Source organism: Hemicordylus capensis, chromosome 3 (assembly GCF_027244095.1).
Source record: "Hemicordylus capensis ecotype Gifberg chromosome 3, rHemCap1.1.pri, whole genome shotgun sequence".
Lineage (NCBI taxonomy): Eukaryota > Metazoa > Chordata > Lepidosauria > Squamata > Cordylidae > Hemicordylus > Hemicordylus capensis.
In genome coordinates this window covers 32,553,254-32,576,317 of record NC_069659.1, presented here as the reverse complement: position 1 = coordinate 32,576,317, position 23,064 = coordinate 32,553,254, and the positions used below count along the sequence as shown (strand labels likewise).

The 23,064-nt window shown below is 45.4% G+C and overlaps 1 pseudogene; it reads right to left on the bottom strand.

Moving 5' to 3' along the window:
• Positions 1 to 6,497: 6,497 nt before the first annotated feature.
• LOC128349674 (plasma membrane calcium-transporting ATPase 4-like) lies at positions 6,498 to 19,608 on the bottom strand (annotated as a pseudogene).
• Between the last annotated feature and the right edge of the window lie 3,456 nt (positions 19,609 to 23,064).

Genomic DNA, 23,064 nt, shown 5'->3' with positions numbered 1-23,064 from the left:
GTTTTCCATCAGCTTCACTCCGGTCTTCATGTTTGCCTGCCAAGCTGCTAAATATAAAAGTATCTCTTGAGCAAGGATACCAGTGATCAAGATATCCATGAGTTGTGCTCAGCTTTGGTAAGTGCCTGCTGTGATATGCTGAGTCCTTGAAAGTATCTGTTTCAGATTCCCAACTTTAAAATGTTTCTCTACTCTTCTGCATCTTGCCTGTTCCGGACTCTGCTACTGAAGGAGGACGTTGACGGGCTGAAAAGGATGCAGAGGGAGAGCTTTGAGGATTATGGAAGGGTTAGAAGACAAATCACTCTTGATATGTTTAGTTCAGAGAACAGATGAGCGTGGGGAACTATGTTGACAGTTCTGAAATATTTAAAAGGATGTCAGAATGAAGTGATGGAACAAACATTCACACTATCTGTTGAAGACAGGCATAGAAGCCACCAGTTTAAGTACTTGAAACGTTTCTCATAACTTTCAGATCAATCCAGCAAAGGAATGAGGTGCCCAGAAAAGTTTCATTTCCCTCTCTTGGCTGCATTACAGGTACTTATCAATACATACGAATACAGTGAAAACAAAGAAAAATGCATTGACCAAACCCACAAATTAATATAAAATCAAACCAGGGATGGACTCTTTCTCTCCTTGTGTGTCTTGGGGATGTGTATGGAACTGGTTTGTCCTGTTTGGTTCAAATCCAGACCAGATTCAAACCGACCTGGCCTGGCTTCGGGCTTAGATGAACTGGGCCGAACTGGTTCACTGGCCTATTCAAGGGTATACTTGTAAATGGGAATCTGACAAGGATCACCTTTACAAAAGGGGGATTCCCTAACATAAGGTGGGAGGGAGAAGAAGTACCTTTAATTTAAAGCACATTGTGGCAGAGAATCTCTGGAGGAGGCGGCGGCGGTGGTGCTGGAAGCACCTCCAAGCCTGGGCCTACTATGGCCCGGTTTGGACCTCTGCAAATGTGCAGATTCCATTTTTGTGACCTCCACGCATGCGCAGAGGCCATTTGTACCACCACACAGCCAACCTGGGCTGCCATTTGGGAGGCTGGCAGGGGACTAGGAGAAGCCCCTTCCGCCTCTGGAGATTCTCTGCCACTGCCATGGGATTTAAATTAAAGGTAATTTTGCTCACCCCCCTGTCTTATGTTAGGGAATCTTCCTTAACTTGTATTGGGGAATCTTTGGGGGGCAGGGCCAGTTCAAGCTTGGACCACCTGAACCGGGCTGTTTCGATGTCAAGCCCAGCTTGAGTTGAGCTGGCTCGCTCATGCTGTGTGCATGTGTGTGTCCATGAGGCGGGGGGAGAGAGGGAGCGAGGGAGATGGTTAGTTCATAGTGTACTGGGAAGATGTTTAAGGATTTTCCTTTTGAAGCCTTATCATATATAAGTTTGATCAAAACAAAGCTTTTCAGACCATGCAATAGCTAAATTTATGAGGATTATATACATTGCATGTGTTGATGCTTACCTTACTTATCTCACCAGTGTGTCTGCAATGTACTGCTCCATGCACAAAATTTCTACCATAGATCTAGTTAGAGTGGAGAAAAATGATTAATGTTTGGCATAAATGGCTTTGAGTCGGTGCTGCTCATACAATATTTCTACCAGTTACAGCCATGCACTAAATAGTGGGGTAATATCCCCCACCCCCAAAGATACGAATTTGGCTGCCAGGATGCTATCTTTCTTGCATTAGACACAGATCTAATGCACAGACTTCTTTGTTAGCATAATTACATACATATACATGCAAGCTCCTGTGTTATGTCATACTGTAGTGCTACCCTCTAGCATGCCCCCCTGCAAATGGAAACCATATGCAGAGGGAGTGTAGTGAAGTGACAGAGCACCTGCTTTGCATGCAGAAGGTCCCATGTTCAGTCCCTGCCATCTTCAGGTAGGACTAGAAAGAAAGACCCCTCTTTGAAACCCTGGAGAGCTCCTGCCAGTCAATGTACAGCACTAGGCCACTGGTCTGACTCAGTAGAAGACAACTTCATGTGACAGGAAGATGAGGCTACTTCATTTCTCAGTGGTTCATATTACATTTTTAGGGATAAAGGAAATTGCAGAATTTGGAAAGTAGTTGAAATGGGAAAATGCTGACAACTGGGCCCTAGCAACTGTGGTCCCCATGATGCTGCTTTGACTATGCCACATTGGTGTCCTTAAGTGTGCCTGTTTGCTTTGCCCTATGTCAGTGAGTGACCACCCTTTACTTTTTCAGAAGTAAAATTCAGATTTGTTGCATCTGAACTGCCAAATACTGGTTTAGGAGCTGATTTGGAAATGTACATTTTGAAGTGCAAGTTTCCGGAATGGTGATCGGTAGGTCCTTGGATCTCACCGAAATGGCTTTTTTCTCTCTGGTTGCTTCTAACTCCAATTATGTTCACCCAATTTTCATTTAGAAATGCTGGAGGATATTTCAAGACACTGGTTTCTTTTAAAAAAAGGTTGCCCAGCCATATTGAAAGGTACAAGGGGAGTAGATACAGAAGAGGTCAGAGACTGGGAGCATCAAGCTCACAATAGTTTCAGGGGGGAAAATAATAGTAGTTTCGGGGTAGAGGGAACATAGGAACAATAGGAACATAGGAAGCTGTCATATACTGAGCCAGACCATTGGTCTATCTAGCTCAGTATTGTCTTCACAGACTGGCAGCGGCTTCTCCAAGGCTGCAGGCAGGAATCTCTCTAAGCCCTCTCTTGGAGATGCTGCCAGGGAGGGAACTTGGAACCTAGATGCTCTTCCCAGAGTGACTCCATCCCCTAAGGGGAATATCTTACAGTGCTCACACATCGAGTCTCCTATTCATATGTAACCAGAGTGGACCCTGCTTAGCTAAGGGGACAAGTCATGCTTGCTACCACCTGTCCAGCTCTCCTCTGAGGGAAAAGACCTCTGTACAGGCCACTTAACTGGATGGTTAGAATCTGTGGAGAAACTTAAAGGGTTCTTTTATGACCACAGAGAAAGAAGATTTGGGGGCTATTTTTTGTGCAAACATAATGACCTAATTGCCTACTGCAAAGGTTCTCAAACTTGGGTCCCCAGATGTTGTTGGACTACAGCTCCCATCATTTCCAGTCACAATGGCCAAAGGCCTGAGCTCTTTGGAGGAAGGTCATTATGGTTGGGAATGATGGGAGCTGTAGTCCAAGAACATCTGTGGGCCCAAGTTTGAGAACACCTGGTCTACTGTCGTTCTAGCAAAGCTATGAGACAGATCAATGGTGAGAATCCAGAAGGAAGTAAAAGCTATCCAAGATTCCAATACCCAAGGCCAGGTCATTCAGGACCATGGACAGCTCCCAGTGCAAACTCCAAGGAGAGAGGGATGTTGCTTCTACATGGATCTATAAGAACATGAGAACAGCCCTCCTGGATCAGGCCCAAGGCCCATTCGGTCCAACATCCTGTTTTACACAATGACCCACCAGATGCCTCTGAAAAGACCAAGGCAAGAGGTGAGGGCATGCCCTCTCTCTGGCTGTTGCACCCCTGATATGATCTCAGCCCAGCACATCAAAAGCAATTCTGCCACATAATCAGATTTTAACAATGGATCAATGTGAGCAGATTAAGTTCCAAGCACTTAGGCTTCATTTCAGTTGAGTATGATGAAGATTCATCTTGAAAACTGCAGCACGAGAGTCATGTGACAGTACCCAGAGGAACAACGGCTGAGTGGTTGTAGAAAGAAGAGTAACTTACATGTTTGTATTTCAGTAGGCAAGTGGACCTGCTGTTATTATGCTCCACAAATCAAGCACATCTCTCCACAAATCAAATGCAGTCCTGAGAAGAGTTATACTTTTCCTCCCGTCCCACTGGATCAAGCTAGATCAATCATCCACCTGGTATATACTTTATGGTCTTTATATTGCGGAAAATGTTTCAAAAAGTGAAAAGAAATGTCGATCTGTTAGTAAATGCCTGGGATTAAACCTCAACTTATTTTCAAGGTGGATGCTATGAGACAGGAATCGATGTTGGGGATCTTTCTTGCGGCTTCTACTGATTTCAGCCTCCATCCACCCCCCCAGAAAATGTGAGTAGAGGGAGTTTTCACTGTGGTCTGTTCCTATGAATTCCTGAAGAGCAGTGAATATAACACAGAAAGGACAGGGAGACTGTTTGAGTCTTACAAGGTGTTCTTATACCTGCCCTGCACACAAAAGACCACATAAGCATGGAGCACACATTACTGTGACCCTCATACATGACTGAAAATATGTTGTACTCATGATGGCCCAGCCTCCCTGTGACGAAACAGGGGTTTACTCTAGGCTTTCCTGGGATCTACCCTCAGTAAAGAGATTGCTCTGATCCCAGCCTAGGAGCACGCCCCTCCTTCAAGGTAGGCTGCCACCAGTTGAAGACGGATCTAAAGCCACTGACCAGGCTTAGACATGACTTCAACAATCTAGAACTGTATGTTCCAAGCCAGACAGATCTAGATTGTTGAAGTCGTGTCTAAGCCTGGTCAGTGGCTTTAGATCCGTCTTCAACTGGTGGCAGCCTACCTCGAAGGAGGGCCGTGCTCCTAGGTTGGGATCAGAGCAATCTCTCTACTGAGCGTAGATCCCAGGAAAGCCTAGAGTAAACCCCCATTTTATCACACTCCAGTTCATGGAAACACCCTGTAGGGATGTGCATGGAACCAGCGGGGGTCAGTTTGATGGTGGGGGGATAACATTAAGGTCAGGAGAGGGTGCACTTACCCGCCCGCCACATTCCCCCTGCTGGTGCACACTGAAAAACTGGTCTGGTGGGGCAGCAGGGTTCCATTCCACTATTAAAGTGTTCCGGTCTACTCCTTGGACCGGAAGGGACAGGAAGTAGAGTGTGCGCACATTGGCGCGTGCACACACGTCGCACTCACTCGCGCACACGTTGGGCATGCACCCAATGTGTGCACACATGCACATACTACTTCCTGTCACTTCCGGTCCAAGTAGCAGACTGGAACACTATAATAGAAGAATTATATAGAATACAGTATATATACAGTAGGGGTGAAGGTAGAGTCTGTGGTCTAAAGGATTTATTTTTCTATGTATAATTAATTATTATTTTGGTAGATAACTAATTATGCTAAATGTTATCTTGGTAGATTTTTTAAATAATTAGGCAACAATAGTAAAAGGGTTTGTTTTTTTAGCATTTTTATTAAATAATCTTTACTTATAAACAACTATTAACAAGAAAATGCAAATATGTGTAGCCTACTTTATGCCAAATCCACCCCCAGTCCCCTTAGAACTGCAGCCCTGGAGCTAAAGAGCACAAAATATTTAATAGGTGACTGAATGCCTTAAGCACAGCATACACTCACGTAAAATACTATGTACTGTTAATGCCTATAATTCATAGAAGTTTATATACACACACACACACACACACACACACACACTATAATACTATTAATATACTATTAAGAATATATTATATTATACTAATGTTAATAATAATATACATGTTATATAACACACATACACATATACATATACAGGGTATACATATATATCCTGATACAATCAACTTCTATAGTTTATAATAGAACATCACATTTTAATCAATAGATATATATTAAAAAATTGAAGACAAGACTTTTGGCTTCATCTTTCTCACTTTTTCTGAAGACACCTCCTACAAAATGAAATGTAAATGCTCAAGATCCAGTAAAGGTCTACTAACACAATGCTCAGACCCAAACATTAAGATAGTTATATCTATCTATATCTATATCTATATCTATATCTATATCTATATCTATATCTATATCTATATCTATATATGTATGTATTAGCTGGCTTATTATTTTGTTTTTTAATGCTTTTGCCCCTTTATCATCAGTCATTATATTGAGATGCACAAAATGCCTCCACTACCCTACAATGAGTTTGTATTCTGGTCAGGCCCCTGACCCACAGGGGCACCCACTGTGACACAATTCCCATTCACCATGGTTAATAAGGCTGTTCTCATGAGCAGCCTAACCCAGGCTGGGACACCCCAGCCTGAATTAGGCTGCTCGGGTGAAGCACCGGGACTGAAGCCCAGTCCCAGCGCTCCTGTCCAGCCTCATTTTTCTCTTTGCCCCACCTCTTACCCAGGGTTAAGGGCACAAAGGTGCGCTTAACCCCGGTGCCAGGATGGTGTGCGTCCTTGGGCTGCTGCAGCCTGAGCACACACAGAGATGAGTGCCTAGAGCACCTATCTGACAAGGGAATCCCCCAATGCACTGCTCTCATTGTGCGGAGCGGTGTGGGGTACGTGTAGGCCGGGACACATCGTCCCAGCCTCCAGAAAGCTGTGTAGCTCCCAGGAGCACTGCTCGTGTGCATGGCTCAGCCGTGAGGCCAGGCAGGCAAGGGGATCATCTGGGGGAAAGGTAAGTACAGCGCAGCCTTCCCCCTTCCACCCCCACCCGCCTCCCAGTCGTCTGCACAACCTTTCCTCTATTACATCTTCAGCTGGTTCTGCTTCAAAAATTTCCTCTGTTGCTGGCCCCTCACCAGCTTCTTTCAGAAACCATAAATACTTTGGAATACTTACAATCACCTGTTCCCATAATAGTGACCCCATGCCTAGAGAGATTGACATAGTCATAGTGGAGAGGAGAGCTGGTCTTGTGGTAGCAAGCATGAATTGTCCACCTAGCTAAGCAGGGTCTGCCCTGGTTGCATATGAATGGGAGACTTGATGTGTGAGAACTGCAAGATATTCCCCTCAGGGGATGAAGCCACTCTGGGAAGAGCAGAAGGTTTCAAGTTCCCTCCCTGGCTTCTCCAAGATAGGGCTGAGAGAGATTCCTGCCTGCAACCTTGGAGAAGCCACTGCCAGTCTGTGAAGACAATACTGAGCTAGATAGACCAATGGTCTAACTCAGTATATGGCAGTTTCCTATGTTCCTATGTTAGTTCTAGTGTTAGATTTTCTTGTGAGCCTACGAAAGACGTCTATTTTGGGTGGAAAATACATCAAATAAATAACAGATCAGCACAACTAAAGAATTACCCTCCAACTTGAACAATGATGCTCTGTACAATCAATGTTCCCAAAATGACACAACAAAATATTCAATTTGTGAATACCTTTGAAAACATTCCTCATGAACCTTACATGTATTGATTGCATTAAAAAATCTGCATCACAAAGCAATTAAATACAATACAATCATGTAATGCTGTGTTGATGGGCCCTCTAGCAGTGCAGCCTGTCCATTTTCTATATCAAATAACTTTCCACCTGCAAAAACAAGCCTAAAGATAACTACAAGCTGATAAATGGCATGGCCGATAATATTTTTCTGCATTGCACGAGATAGAAGAGGTTTATTTTTACGATAAGGTTTCTGTTTCAACAGAACTTCTGTTGTTTTTTCTGTTGCTAAAGCAAGAAAAGCTAATGTATCCATAATGAGATTGATCCACAGCATCTGAACAGCTTTCAGAGCGGAATTCTGTGTGATACATGCACCTGTAAAGGCAACTATCACTGCTACAAAACTAAGCTGAAACTGAAGGAATTTGGAAATGCTGTCATATACATTCTAACAATGCTTGAGAAATTTGTCATCTGTTAGAATGATATCCAACGCTTCCTTAGCTACATCTGTTCCAGCGATACCCATTGCAAAGCCAACATCAGCTCTTTTAAAAGCAGACCCATCATTCATAACATCGCCAGTTATTGCTACCACTTGCCTTTGTTCGGTGATGTTGCTGTTAACTATTCCTTCTACTAAGCTGTACTTGTCAGTCGGTGAGGACCTTGCAAGCACACAAAGTGTAAGCCAACCCTCACTGAAATGCTCTTCTTTTATCCCCCCTTCTAAATTGCATATTTGTTTATTAAACCTTTCCCCCTCCAGGCATGTAAAAATATCTGCAGGTTGAAGCATGCTACATTTTATGGCTATTGCATGAGCTGTATCCATGTTACCCCTAGTGACCATATGCATAACAGTACCAGCATCCTGACATTTTCTTATTGCATCAGGAACTTCATATCTCACTGGATCTTCAACACCTACAATTGTGATACATGTCAAGTCTTTGATTATAGCATCCTATTGTCCCACTCTGGTTCTGTATCACTCACTGGGAAATTTCTAAAAGTTAGACATATGGCCCGGACTCCCTCGGAGGCCATTGGTTCAATCACATTTGTCATCATGACATCATAGTCTTCTTCTGCAGAAGGTATCGGTTTCCCTGCATCTTTCATTATACAGCAGCACTTTTGGAGGGCTGTTTCAGATCCACATTTGGTGAACATCGGAGAACTATCACCATCATTTTTCAAAACTGTGCTCATAGATTTCCTGTCAGAATTTGTATACTTTAAACAGCTGCTCTTCTGGTATCTTCACCCTTATCACTAGCAATCCTGTTTTAATCCTAGAAGAAAACCCAATAAAATATATTCAGTTTTACTGCCAAATTGACAGGTCAGGCCCCTTTCTTTTTCAGGACGCACTATTTTAGAAGTATACACACAGTTAGTAGCAATACCATTACATAGATAATCCAAAGTAGTTGGATGGATTAAATTAAGTTCAGGAATAACTTTGTGATGTGTGTTACCAATGAAGATTTGGACTCCTGTCATTCTGTTCATGGTTAAGGTTCCTGTTTTATCTGAGCAAATTGTTGTTGCATTACTCACAGTTTCATAGGCATCCAAATGTCTCACTCAGTTATCTCCCATCATTTGCTTCACAGAGTACGCAAGTGAGATGGTGCTTGCAGGTGGAAGGTCCTCTGGCACTGCTGCAACCAGAAATATAACTCCAAAAATAAAGTACTTCATGATATATCGTTAAAGTACTTCATGATATATCGTAGATATAGAGGTTATTCTCACGAATGTAGGAAAGCAGGCAAAGGGAGCCCAGCTTGCTTTCCTGTGGTCGTGGCAACCGCTGGGAGCTACGCAGCTCCCAGCAGTTAGCCTGCTTAAGTCCCCCCTCCCCCCTTTTAAATGAGGTTAGCGGAGCGGGTGCTCTGCTAGCACGATTCTGGCGATTGTGAGTTGCCACAGCGTGGCTCTGCACTGCAGCAATTCATGAAGAGACCCCTGCCAGGAAGCTGTAACATTCCTCAGATACCCACAGGCCCTACCGGCTCCACGACAGAACCAGTAATCATGTGGACAGACGATCTGGGCTCCAGGGGTGCTCGTGTGCAGGGAAAGCGAGCTTGGCCCGCTCTCCCCGCCTGACTCCAGTGTATTCCGTAGTCCAAACATGCTTGTGAATCACAAAATTTGTAATTATAAATCTGCTATAAGTGCAACAACTGTCAACAACAATCGCTTTTTGGCCTTTTGGCTAAGATCAAGTGTAATGTAACAACTGTGAATATAGAGATTGACAGCCCTGCTTTGCCAATCTGAATTGCTAATCTGCTAAATTTTGTTTGTAGAACTGATTTTTCCTTGATTTCTCCTTTTTGTGTGAAGAGTTTATTTATTTATGAGTGAGTTATTTATTTATTTATTTATTTATCATATTTATATACCCCCCTCTCTCCCTTCCTTCCCCAGCTCTCCCTCTCCCTCTATATATACGTATGTATGTATATCTTGTACACAATCCAAATTACAAAACAAACACAAAAACAAACAAAACATTTTCACAGAATAAAAAAAGTTAAACCGTTTAAAATTAATTTTAATTAAAAGCCCGAGACAACAGTTTTTTTGTTTTTCTTCTTCATTTGCTTTGATTTCTGCTTCTTCACCCCCACTTGCCTATATCTACAGAGTCTAAATTATTTTCTGCCTCAGAAGAGACCTTTGTCTTTCTTGGTTTTTTGTCTTTGTCTTTTGTTTTCTCACAGGTCTCCCCAAGTCGAAGTAAACTGAGGAGAATTCCTGTTGGTGATTTTACACCTACAGCTCTGATCACAGTTTCCCCTCCAGAATTGATCTGTGCAACATCCCCAGCCATCAAGTCAGCTACTGGAACCTGGATTACTGTGCTTTGCTGGATGACAATACACCTCTGTTCACTTTCAGTGTGATGCTGCACCCCTGAAATTGTTTTTCTTTACTCCAGTCATTGAAAACGGTTACCAGTACCACACAAACTACTGACAAGAGTATTGCACAACCCTCCACTAGGGATGTGCACGGAACCGCAGAGCAGCGGTCCAACGCTGGTGGAGGTGGCTCTTTAAGGGCGGGCGGGCATGATGTGCAACATGCGCAGTGGGCACATGCGCCAGCGAGCCTACGCGTGCACAGTACTTCCTTATTTCTGGCCAACAACGGGGGAAGGGGCAGCAGGGAGGTACGCTGCTGCCCCATGGATTTTGGGACATTAATGGAGCACCAGTGGGGGGGGAGCAGTGGGAGGGGTAAGTGCACCCTCCCCTGACCTTAAAGAGCCACCCCCACCAGTGTTGGACCGGCAGAACCACAGGTTCTTCAAACCGGTTCAGAGGCCCATAAAGGGCCTCTGGACCGGTTTTGTGCACATCCCTACCCTCCACATCTCCATCTTCTTTATCATCTTCTCCAGAGTCAGTTGAGTGGCATGCTGCGTTGCTTTGTCCTAGTGCCTATACAAAGAATGTCCTAGTTATATGATGGCTGCTAAGGCCATCTAATGGCACAGCAAGGAAGTAACTTGCCTAGGGAGCAAGAGGTTGCTGGTTTGAATCCCTGCTGGTATGTTTCCCAGACTATGGGAAACACGTGTATTGGGCAGCAGCGATATAGGAAGATGCTGAAAGGCATCATCTCATACTGCGTGGGAGATGGCAATGGCAAAGCCCTCCTGTATTCTACCAAAGACAACCACATCGCTCTGTGGTCGCCAGGAGTCAATGCTTACTCGACCGCACAATCTTTCCCTTCCTTTACTCCTAAGAAGCATAATGTCTCATCCTGCAATATTTCTGGTACCAACTCCAGGTATATTACGGTCTGGTTTTTTAGGGTAAGTGAAGGCAAAGTGTGCAGTTGAGTCGATGTCAACTCCTGGCGACCACAGAGCCCTGTAGTTGTCTTTGGTAGAATGTAGAAGGGGTTTACCATTGCCATCTCCCGCGCAGTATGAGATGATGCCTTCCACATCTGTCTATATCGCTGCTGTCTGATATAGGAGTTTTCCATAGTCTGGGAAACATACCAGTGGAGATTCGAACCGGCAACCTCTGGCTTGCTAATCAAGTCATTTCCCTGCTGCACCATTAGGTGGCTGGTTTTTATAGAGGGGATATAGTTTTTCCCAAACACAGCTTTCCCTATATCTAATTCCGGTGAGATACTACATATCCCATCCGTGAGAGAGGATTTCAGCTGTTCACAGCTTTGATTGATGTCACCATAGTTTCCCTGCATTTTCTTCACTGCATCTGTTCTTAATAACTCCATTATGAGCATTACAATTATCCTGCAATGTACTGCACAATGTTCTCAAAAATTAATTGATGAATGCTCATCATAAATTAAAAGTGAAAAAGGACGCAGGGGTCATGGAGGAGGGCACACTCTGTCAGCATGTGTATAGTCATTTTTACAACAGCGCAATTTCTACTTCATTCATGTAACCAGTGGTGGAGCCAGACCGCGGGTGGCCCATGTCCAGCCGCAGCAAGCAGCCCCGCTCACCCCGCACCCCGCGTCTGACATCAGACACGGGGACTAGCCATGCCCCCGCGTCCGATGTCAGATGCAGGGGGCGTGGTCTGGCTCCCGAACAGGGCTGGGCAGCCCCGTTCGGTAGTTAGAGCCAGGCAGCAGCTGCGTTTGCAACTCTTCCCTGCCCTAAAGGAAAGGGAGAGCCGCTTCTGGCCGCGCTGCAAACTCAGCATTGGCTGTCCAACTCCCGAATGGGGCTGCGCGGCCCCGTTCGGGGGCTAGATTAGGGCTGGCACTGTGTTTGCCGTGCAGCCAGGAGCAGCTCTTCCTTGCCTTAAAGGCAGGGAAGAGTTGCTCCTGGCCACTCTGCAAACGCAGCGCCGGCCATTGAACTCCTGAACGGAGCTCTGCTGCCCTGCTCAGGAGCTAAACCAGCACCTCCCGCGTCTGACATCGGATGTGGGGGGCATGTTGGGGCCGCGAGGCATGGCCCCTTGGGGGCAGCAGCCCGGGTTCTTTGAATCCGTCCACCCAATGGTGGCTCCGCCCCTGCATACAATCTATTTTGTATATTTCCATTTCCAGATGGTAAATAGTTTAGCACTTCAGAGGTTATACATTGGATTCAGGGGACTGGTACCTGGTGCATTGCAGTTCGCTATTAATGCCAACATGCATTAGCAGCTTTTAAGAAGGAATTATAGGTACCTCCTCTTCACTGGTATTAGCTTACTAAGTTGTTGTTTATAAAGTTGTGGCATATTTAATCATACTTACTGGTGACTCTCTTTCTTTTCCTGCTGTAGCTGTTAACGGTGGGCACACTGTTACAGTGGGCACACCTGAGCATACACAGAGAAGATTTCTCTTCATTAGACCTATCAGGATCAAGTTGCAAAGAGGCGACCACTTTAGGGTTGCCAACATTCCACTGCCCAAATGAGGGACACAAGGCAGGGAATATGTAGGGGTAATTGGTTGCCTGAGTGCTGTATGTGTTTTTACCACTTTCAACATAAACTATGGTGTAAGTTACAACTTAGATTCCTTCTCCTCTGCTTATTGATATAACCATGGTGAGCCAAACCAGGTGTGATGTAATTTTGTTTTCTAGAGAGGAGAAGCATTTGCTAGCCAGTAAAAATAGGTTTCACACATGAGCACTATCTAGTAGTCATGGCTTGCATGATTTTCATGATCCTGATACCTGGATAATGCTAAGTTAGACAGTCATTAAAGTGTGCCGTCAAGTCAGTGTCGACTCCTGGCGATCACAGAGCCCTGTGGTTGTCTTTGGTAGAATACAGGAGGGGTTTACGATTGCCTCCTCCCGCGCAGTAGGAGATGATGCCTTTTAGCATCTTCCTATATCTCTGCTGCTTGATATAGGTGTTTCCCTTAGTCTGGGAAACATACCAGTGGGGATTTGAACCGGCAACCTCTGACTTGGTAGTCAAGCCATTTCCCCACTGCGCCATTAGGTGGCTTGTCTTTTAATGGCTGTTTATGTTTTTTTGTTGATGTCCCTAATATGGGACTGTTGGCTACTCTAAGCCTGCAGCTCATCAGAACCACAGAGTACTCTAGTAGGGAGGGAGGAGAGAAAGGATTTGGAGTTCATTAATTATTTTGTTATTAGTGAAAATAAGTGGTTTGTTCTGAGCCATAGGTTCTTCCCATTAGCTGAAAAAAAGAGACAAATGGCAACCCATATGGGACAGACAATCTGGGGCTGAAACAAGGGACGCCTCTGCTAATAAGGGACTGTTGGTAATGCTAGACCACTGACTGGTGTCTGTAATTGGAACAGAAAAACAGACACAAGGTACTACTTTGCCAAAGCTGTCAACGTGGAAGGCAAGTTCTGAACAAGCACGAAATACATTTCTCTCTTTAAATCACAGGCTCCCACTTAATGGTTATATTTTTCTTGTACTGTCCTGAAAGTAGGAGGGAACGCGTTCTTGGCATTCTTTGAAAAATATATATTGTGGGCATTTTCTATGGGGACTGATGAACAAAGAAAGAGAGGGTGAGTTTGTGGGGCTGTTTTGTTGTGGGAAGTTGCTTATGCTTGTGTGAGGCTTTGGGGGTAAGATTTTGCTGCCTCTGTCTGCAGCTGGGTGCTTAACACATGGTACAGTGTGGATGTAGCTTGCTGCTGAAGTAAGTCACTGATGAACAGTTTTATTTGTTTGTTTGTTTGTTTGATTGATTTCTATACTGCCCTTCCAAAAATGGCTCATGGGCAGGGGGAAATGGGGTGGAGCTACATTCCTTAACTGTGTGTGTGGTTTAATCTAAGTTTGCTCTCTTAAGAAACATGTAGGTCTGGGAGCTTGTGACCAGATGAGCAAACAGGAATAAGGGAGTTTTGCAGGGAGGTTTATGGGGCTGTTTAGGGACTCCAAGCAATAGGGGCAGTGATGGAAGCATTGTACGTTCTGTAGAGTATGTACTAAGCCTGTACTATCGGATGCTATCAGAGTTTCCGATAAGCATCACCCTGGCCCCCCAGGGTGGGGCAGGGGTTGGTTCCTTTAAAAAGCAGGCAGGCAGGACCTTACCTGCTCCTCCACCACCCCACCACTTTTCTGGGCACTGTGCTTGCTGCTGCAGTGCTGCTCTCAGCAGCCTGTGTCAGCAATCTAGCCACCCGGAAGGGAAGTCCAGGAAGATAGTCCACAATACAACTGGGCTGCAGAAGCGAAACATGGCTCGAGAATAGTTCTCTCTATCTGACTCAGGCTGAAAGCTGTCAACACGAGGGTTGACAAACGTCTTCCAGCGGCTAACCAAAAGCTGTTGACGTACTTTATAGTCCAAGCTGATAACTCTCAGCTGGCAAGGATTCAAGGCCTATCAGCCCTCTGCAAGAGGTGTTTACTTCTCCTGATAGTTTCCAGATGTGTTCTTCATCTTGTGACACACCTCTGCTGTGGAGTCAGTGGGGGTTGCCTGCACAGCTCATCTTCTGATTTGTCCGTCGCTGTCTCTGCTGCCTCAGACTGCTGTGCCTGATCTGAAACATCAGCCAGACCTGCCTCAGCCGTCTCTTGGGAACTGACAGCCGGGCTCTGCCCCTCAGGCACCCCTGCATCAGCTGAAAGGCTGTCAGCTTCCCCTTCCTCCTCACTATTTGAGAGCGAGGGCGTGACAGCCTGCATATGGTAGCCTGTGGACAGTGTTGGCACACACGTGACCACTGCGTATGTGCAGTGGCCAGGTGTGTGCCAATGCCACACAAAGGCTGCTGGGAGCAGTGCTGCAGTTGCTCATGGCACTTGGAAAAGTGGTGGGGTGGCGGAGCTACTGATTACCCGCTTTTTAAAAGGAGCTGACTTCTGCCCCGCTGAACCAGTTCAGATGCCGGCACCCAAACCAGTTTGGCGCTTCTCTTAAGGAGGCGCTGAACCGGTTTGGGCACATCCCTAGAGGCAGATGCTCCTGAGCAACCTGCTGAGGTAGTAGAACAATTTGTTACGGGTTGACTAACAAATAAAGTTGTTTATTATTATTATTATTATTATTATTATTATTATTATTATTATTATTATTATTTCTTGTTTACACAGTCAGACAATAATTATTATTTCTTGTTTACACAGTCAGACACAGGGGCGTAGCAAGTTTGGAGGAGGCCCAGAGACAAGATTTTAAAATGGGCCCCTCACTGATATGCACACACAAACACACTTCACAATATATAGTGCACTCACACTCACATCCCCATTATGAATACGGTGAATATCTAATTCACATTGAATCTAGTTTTTTTACTCTCTGCTACTGCCGATCTCCAAGAGACTCAACATAATTCATAGGGGGTGCAACATGGGCGGGTGGGGAGTCATGTGATGTGCCTCTGGGGGGCCCCTCGAGGCAGTGGGGCCCCAAGACAACTGGCTCCCCTTGCCTAATGGTAGTTACGCCCCTGGTCAGACAGGTGTTATTGACTGGTTTGTTTTATCCAGACATCGATTCCTTCCCAAGGACCTGGGATGGCTGAAGTTTATCATCAATACTGTTGGTTATTATAGATATCATCACAAAATATAGGCTGTTCCCAGTAAAGTTGCTTTTTGTAATTGGCTGATGGTGATTTCTGTGGCCCCTATGGTGTTGAGGTGCTCTTTATTATAGTTGTTTCTGGCAATGTGGGGGATGGGGGTCTTCTGTATTCTAGTTCCAAGTTACCAACTCACCCCCGATCCAGCAATCCCAGCATTGTTTTGGCTTAGCTCCAAGAATGCCTGTAGTCCTATATCTCAGGCTCTCTCCTTTCCCACCTTGGCCAGTAACTGATCAAAGTAGGTACAGACCTGCTCTCCTTGCTCTTAAAGCACCTTTCAAACCATCGATTCATGCATATCCCTAACCATTTATAAAAGTACTTTTAATAAGTTTGTTTTAAAGTTGTTTTGTTTTTTAAAAACCCTTAAAATCATTTTAAAAAACAATGGATTGATTCAAAATCAATACAGAGTCCTGATAACCTGCCCTACATCTATACCAAATTTCAGGCCAAGCCATTCCAGGAATATAAAAGGGAGCCTCTTTTCTCTTGACGAAAATATGGGGCCTTCTAGGAGAGTTGGCACATAGACCTGAGCCCCCAGATCTGTGCCTAATGGTGCCCTATGAGCTTTGATTGGCAGCAGGTCTTTGGAGTTTAGGCAGAGATCTTCTCCAGTCCTACTAGCCCTGACTTGCAGCAGCTTTCTCAGGTTGCAGACAGGGATCTTTTCCTGTAAATTAATACAGATGATAACGATATATGTTTTGCCCTGTAGAATTTCATTTCATCACCTTCAGTTTTTGGCACTGATTGTTTTGGTGGGTTATTTTTGTACTCTAAGCAAAGTTAACTCCTCCTTGTAATACTTAGCTTTACATTAGGCCTGGGCAAATTCAAATTCAAAAATTCTGATTTTATCAATAATCACCCAAAATCTGTAAAATTCTGTAAAATCCAAATCCATTAAAAAAAATTGGGTCAGTAAAGTCAGAGAATTTCAAAATATCAAAATTAATTTCAGAAATACTTTGGAATTTCAGAATTAGTAAAATGGAATAGGATTTTCCCCCATAGAGGTGAATGGGGAAATCGGGGGAGAAAATCACTAAAAATTGCCTGTTGAAGCTTGCCATACATGTGTGGAAGGCGATCAGGGCTCCCTGAAGAGAACTGGACCATCTCCTGATTTCTGGTGAATTTTTGAAAATTTGGGGGAAATGGCTAAAAATGGTGAACTCTGGCTTGTTTCAAGCCAGAACTTTATAAAAACTTATGAAACTGAAGACCCTCCTTGGACCATCATCCAACAGCATGTGGAAGAATATGCCCATCTGCAGTGTTCTTTTTCAAAGCTATGGGTCAATCCCCTGATTTTTGGTGAGTTCTGAATTTTTTATTTAAAAATGGCACACACACACACAAAAGGTGAAATCTGGCTTCCGAAGCAAAAAGGCACCTTCTAAAAGTGGCGATTCTTTTTATTTAGCAGGGGCAGAGTAACTGACCCTGTCCAACCCCAGCACAGCATCCCTTTGATTGCTGTTGCTGCTGGAGTCTATCTTAGGTTTCTTTTTAGATTATGAGCCCTTTGGAGACAGGGATCCATCTTATTTATTTACTATGTATTACTCTATGTAAACCGATGTGGAAGCTTGTCAAAAAGCAGCATATAAATATTCATATAAAAAGTTCAAATTAAAATAACTAACCATTAAAACTACTAAATAGCGAATGTTTTGAATGCTTCTGTTTTTGTGGTTAGAAATAATTTCTCACTTTCCCTGCTAGCCATTAAGGGATTCAAAGGTGTGAAATCCTTTTTAAAAGGTCTGACTATTCCTGCAATGGAGAAGGGAAAGAAAATATCAAAGGGATTTTATATTGAAATAAGCCAGATTTCACCATTTTTAGCCATTTTAACCCAAATTCCCCCAAAATCAGAGGAGGAATCCATAGCTTTGAAAGAAATTACACAGAGTCCTTCCAATGTGGACTTCATGTGTGCCAGATTTCATAACTGTATGCCTATTCATTTCAGAAATATAAAAGGGGGTCAAAAAGGACATGCTGTTGCACCCTTTGATGAAGGCAAAGGGCAGTTCCTCCATATGTTGCTGGAATGATGGGCCAAGGAGGATCATCAGTTTCAGAAGTTTTTGTAAAGTTCTGTCTTGAAACAAGCCAGATTTCACCATCTTTAGCCATTTGTTAGAAAAATTTCAAAAATTCACTAGAAATCAGTGAATTGAGCAATGCTCTTCAAATTCACCACAGGGGTCTCTGACCTTCTTCCCCACATATATGGCAAGTTTCAAGGCTCTAGGACTAATCAGCAAGTTTTTGTGATTTTTAAAAGTTTTCCCCACTGACTGCTATGGGGGGGGGAAATCCGAATTTATGTCAGAATTTGGATTAGAATTCCAAATCTGGTCTGATATCTGACATTGCCAGAGCCCATAGAATCTGAATCCAATACTGGCAAATTCAGATTGGGTTGAATCTGAATTTTCACTACTTTACATTAAATGTCTCATAATCCATGGCACTGTCTTCAAAAACCTTACGAAAATTTTTATTACAGCCAGGAGAAGGAGATTATAATGAAAGTGGCAGGAGCAGAAAACATGATGTATAGAACTCTCCATGAGTTAACAGCATTCTGAGTCTGAAATCCTGCAGGATTCTATTGATATCTGCATTATGGTGCAACATTTCCTGCTGGTTCCTTGTTTTTAATAGAATAAGCAAGAGTACAGCAATTTTCCATTTCCTTTGACATGTGCCAAATGTTAGCTGTGTAACTCTATGTAACTTCATGTAGTGATGGTTATTTTTTCAATAGCACATTTAAATTGAACTGAGTTTATCTTGCTGTAATATCACTCTATTGGAACAGGAAATCTGTACAAACGAACAATGGTTCCTCTGCAATTACAATTAAGGTAGCATAGGAACACTGCCAACCTCCTCCTCCTCCTCCTCCACCACCACCACCACCACCACCACCACCACTTCCCGCTCCTGTTATACTCCCAGCACACCAGGAGACTTTGAACCCCCTGCGTGCCCGCAGGTGAAGCTGCTGACGCGGTCTTGGAACTTAAATGGCCGCTCTCTGCGCGCTCGCCCGTAAGGGGCCTAGACGGCGTCATAATTCTGAGCCAAAGCTCAGAATGCTGCTTCTCCCATGAGATCCCTGGATAGTTAACTGCGTGTTCGCGGAACGCTTGGTCGTAGGCCTCCCTTGAATTGCCTGCAAAGTCCATGAAAGCCCTGTAAATGGTGTCGAAGTACTTAATGAGGGCAGGACCCCTTTCGGGGTACTTCTCGGTGATCACTCCCATGTATATAGGGAACCCGGACACCCAGTTGTTCCAGTTATGCTCAATGGGCTTCCTTTTGGTCCTCTCCTTATCCCTATCCTGCTCGCCCTCCTTGCCTACGGGCTCGGGCTCTTTGAATAGGAGTTGGAATATGTCTATGTACTCCCCCCTCCAAATGCGCTCCTTTACATGTGGGAGCAAGTGGTTGCCAAGAGGAACTGGACTGCCATCGAGGCCACCCCCGCTGGTGGTGGAGGGTGCCGGTGGAGAAGTGGTATAAGCCCCGGCCTGCCCCGCTCCCTCTTGCCAGACCTGATTGCATGTCGTGTGTGGTGAAGCCCAATTCATGGGGCCCGGGAACCAACAGAAGGGCCCTCCTGGAGGACTCCAGGGCAAGCCCCAAGGCCAGACCCCTTTAGGAGACTCACCACCCTGGCCATGCTGGTCCTCAGAGGCGCCTCCTGCTGCAGATGCCGCCCAGTATCACCACTGCGCCCTTCAGTGCCCCCGCTGCCGTTTGCAGCCAACACCGATGCCGTGGCCGTTTCATGCTCATCCTCCGAGGAGGAGTTCGGCTGGACTGGGCGTCTCCTGGGTGTCGCTACGGGTCGTTTCCCTTTGCTGGCCGGCGCCTTCTTGGGGCCCATGGTGCTAACCCCGCCTTATGTAGAAGGTGAGGGGAGTGGGGTTTAAAGGGGGCGAGATGGTGCTCAGCGCGCGGAGTGGGGTGTGTGAGCCCTATGCCGAGAGCGGATCCGAGAGGGGGACCTTTACCTGCTATAACCCACCCCTAGGATGAAAGATGCTTGCGAAGGGGGGACCCCAGCCCCAGCCCACCACCCTGGAGGCCTTATCCCCGGCCTGGACCACCCTGAAGCCCGAAACCCCTAAGCCTGAGTCGAGTCCAACCCGGCTTGCTGCTCAGCCTCTCCAGAGAGTGATCCTCCTGGTGATCCACTGGGAGGGGACGCGGTGGACTCAGCAAGGGTGAAGGGGGGTAGGGGCGCGTGGTGTGCAGGCCTTGTAGCCCAGCCTTCCGAGGGCCCACTCCGCCTGAGCTGGGCAGCCCCACAGCCCCCAGGCAGCAGAGGGGTGGCACTACAGCCCCCAGGCAGAGAGGAGGCAGAGTATGAGGGGGGGCAGCGGGCGGGCGCCTAGGCCCGGCGCCCCGCCAATGACCGGCAGCCCTAACTGGGCCAAAAACACACAGCCCCCAGACAGGGAAGTCGTAGATGCGGCGGGCGGGCACAGCCCGACTCTCCACCAGCCCCACTACCCCGCACAGCACCGAAGGAGGGGGAGAGAAGGCGCCGCGTGGGCACGCTGCCAGCCGCGCCAGCCGAGATCAGGGCCGCGCAGCCAAGAAAATGGCGCCCACCAACCCCTCAAGGCCTGCGTGCTTCTGCGTGCCAGCCTATACAAAGCAGGGGGCCTCCGGCCAGCCGCCTTGCCTTGCCCCTGCCGGGCAGCTCCTCCGTGCAAGCCATGTGCTCATGGCGACACCGGAGCCCCTGCCCGGCACATCCGTCCTCGCTGCTGCTGCGAGTCGGACTGAGCCGGCGCAGGCACGCTGCCGGCTTCTGGCCTCTGGCCCCGCCCCCGGAAGTGGCTTGGGCCAATAGGAAGCCGACCCCAGTCTCCGCGTGCTCCTTTCCCAAGGCGGGGGCTGGGGGAAAATAGCCGCACCGTGGGAAGGCCGGCGAGCGGCTTCATTCTCAATATTCTAAACAAGACTGACACTTGCTTGGGCAGTGTTTCTTTAATTCAGGGATCATCAAACTTGGGTCCCCAGATGCCGTTGGACTACAGCTTCCAACTTCCACAGTCCTCCATTACTCCCTTGGGGTGATGGGAGCTGTAGTCCTACAATATCTGAGGACCCAAATTTGACAACTTGTGCTTTAATGGAGCTCTTTATAACTCACCAGAGGTATTCTGCTAAAACTCTAACCCTGTGATGCAACCTGGATTGGGTTCTTTCCTGGGCAGCATCTTGTCAGAAGAATTCTCAAATGGAAGACTAATAAAAACTGCAGATGGCAGGCAGCATCCTAGGCCTGCCTTCCCATATGTGAGAGAACAGAGAATGCCTGTTGTGACACCATCAAAAAAAGAAAGGACGTATGCTTTTTCATATGCATGTTTGGGTTTTTCTCCTATGTTAAATATATGCAGATTGTAACTAACTATATACAGGTTTCATTTAAATGAGGTATTCTGGAGTGTATGTAATGAGTGGATCTATACCCTACTAAATACATACAATGTTGATTTTTAATACTGTTGTGGTGTCTGTCAGAAACTTACATTACTAATTACTGAATAGTTGGCAACTAGCCAGTTGGTCTCTAGTGTGCCCCTCCACTTCCTGAGGCTCCGTTGGTGGTGCCGCAGGAGAAGGCCTTTTCTGTGGTGGCCCCTTAGATATGGAATTTCATCCCTGGGAGATTCATTTGGCAACCAGTCTCCTTATCTTCAGATATTTAATACCTATCTGATTTTTCCAGCACCCATGATATTGTTTGTGGTTTAATTTTTTGTGCTACTCTTTATTTTTGTTTTTATCTCTTGTTGGATTTGTGTGTGATAACTTTAAATTCCATTCCAGGACATAGCTACAATCGAATGGTGTTGGAGGGCAGGGAAGGAGACAAATGCCCCTGGACTCATGAAGGAGGAGACCCCCACTGACTGAGAAATAGCCCACTCTTCACTCTCCTCTCCTGCATCCCTGGATCAGTGGCAAGCTGCTGGCTCTTTAATGGAGTGTGGAGTTTGTATGGTATTATTTGCATAGGAGCAAGAGGAAAGGCATTTGCCATGTCCATATAGTTTAGGCACTGGTGATAAGAAGGCAAAGGGCCCACAGGCCCATCTTCAATTCTAGTCCAGGGCCCACTTTAACCATGCTATATCCCAGTTCGTAAGCTGCCTTGAGGTTTTGAATCACTGGAAAGGTGGAATAGGATTTTTCTATAAGAAATAAATAGTGATTAATATGAGCAGGCACAGAAGTTAAAATGTCAAGATTTAAAAACCCATCCTTGTTAGTATGGTATGCAGCAAAAAAAAAGCTGTAGAAATGCATCCTCTTCACCTGCTGTTTTTCCTGTGTATACAATTTCTTTCCCTTGTTTTTCTTTCTTCTGAAGGTCTTAATCTTGTTGAATTGCATGCAAGGAAAGCACACTGGTGCGGAGATACTACATCATTTCCTTAACAACGCTTTGTGAGCAGAGCAATTTGCATCGGAGATGTATGATGCATGCACTCTTGAGACTCTTTTAATTATGGGCTTGCCTTCACATTCATTTTACTCATCCATTAGAACAGAGATTAAAAATCATTACAAATAATTAATGGCGTTCATTGGCGTCTTCTTTTTTTAAAATACAACATTTGTTTTCAATAAAAGGAAATGCTTGTAACTGCGATGTGATGATTAAAATGTTGAGGGAATAGTGAGCAAACCTCACCGTCATTGTAGGTATCTCTTGTTTAGCACCAATTTATCATTTTCTGGAAATTATCTTTGATATTATTCAACAAATTATATGCCTGTAGTTATTACACAACCTACTTGCATGATATCACAAAAGGAAGTATGTTACCGTACTGAGAGGCGGTGTCGACCTGTTCACTAGGTTGACCTAGAGCAGGGGTGCACAAGTTAAATGTCCCAGTGGGCTGAAATCAACCATGACTTGGTGCATGGGGGCTGAGGTCAATTTTCATTACATTAACATTATCATTAAAAATATTAATGAAAGAAGTTTTAGTTACTGGTCAATTCCTCCCCCCATTAAGGGACCCATACTTTTTTAACCAAGGATAACGGGCAGAAAATAGGCTTTATTCCTGTTGAGTCAGTGGGGCATCTGGAGTGCAGGCCAGACCAAAATTAATGCTCTCTCCTCTTTCCTTCTCTCCCGAAATTGCTGTCATTTTCAGGCTGCAGTCATAGGCATGCTCACTGGGTAAACTATATTTCTAAGTACACACACATAGGATGGTGCTGTAAGGCAGTTTCCAGTTCTTATGTTGTTGGAGGATACCTGGGCGCCAGTAAAAAAAAAAAGTCCCAGTGGACAAAATCTGGGTTC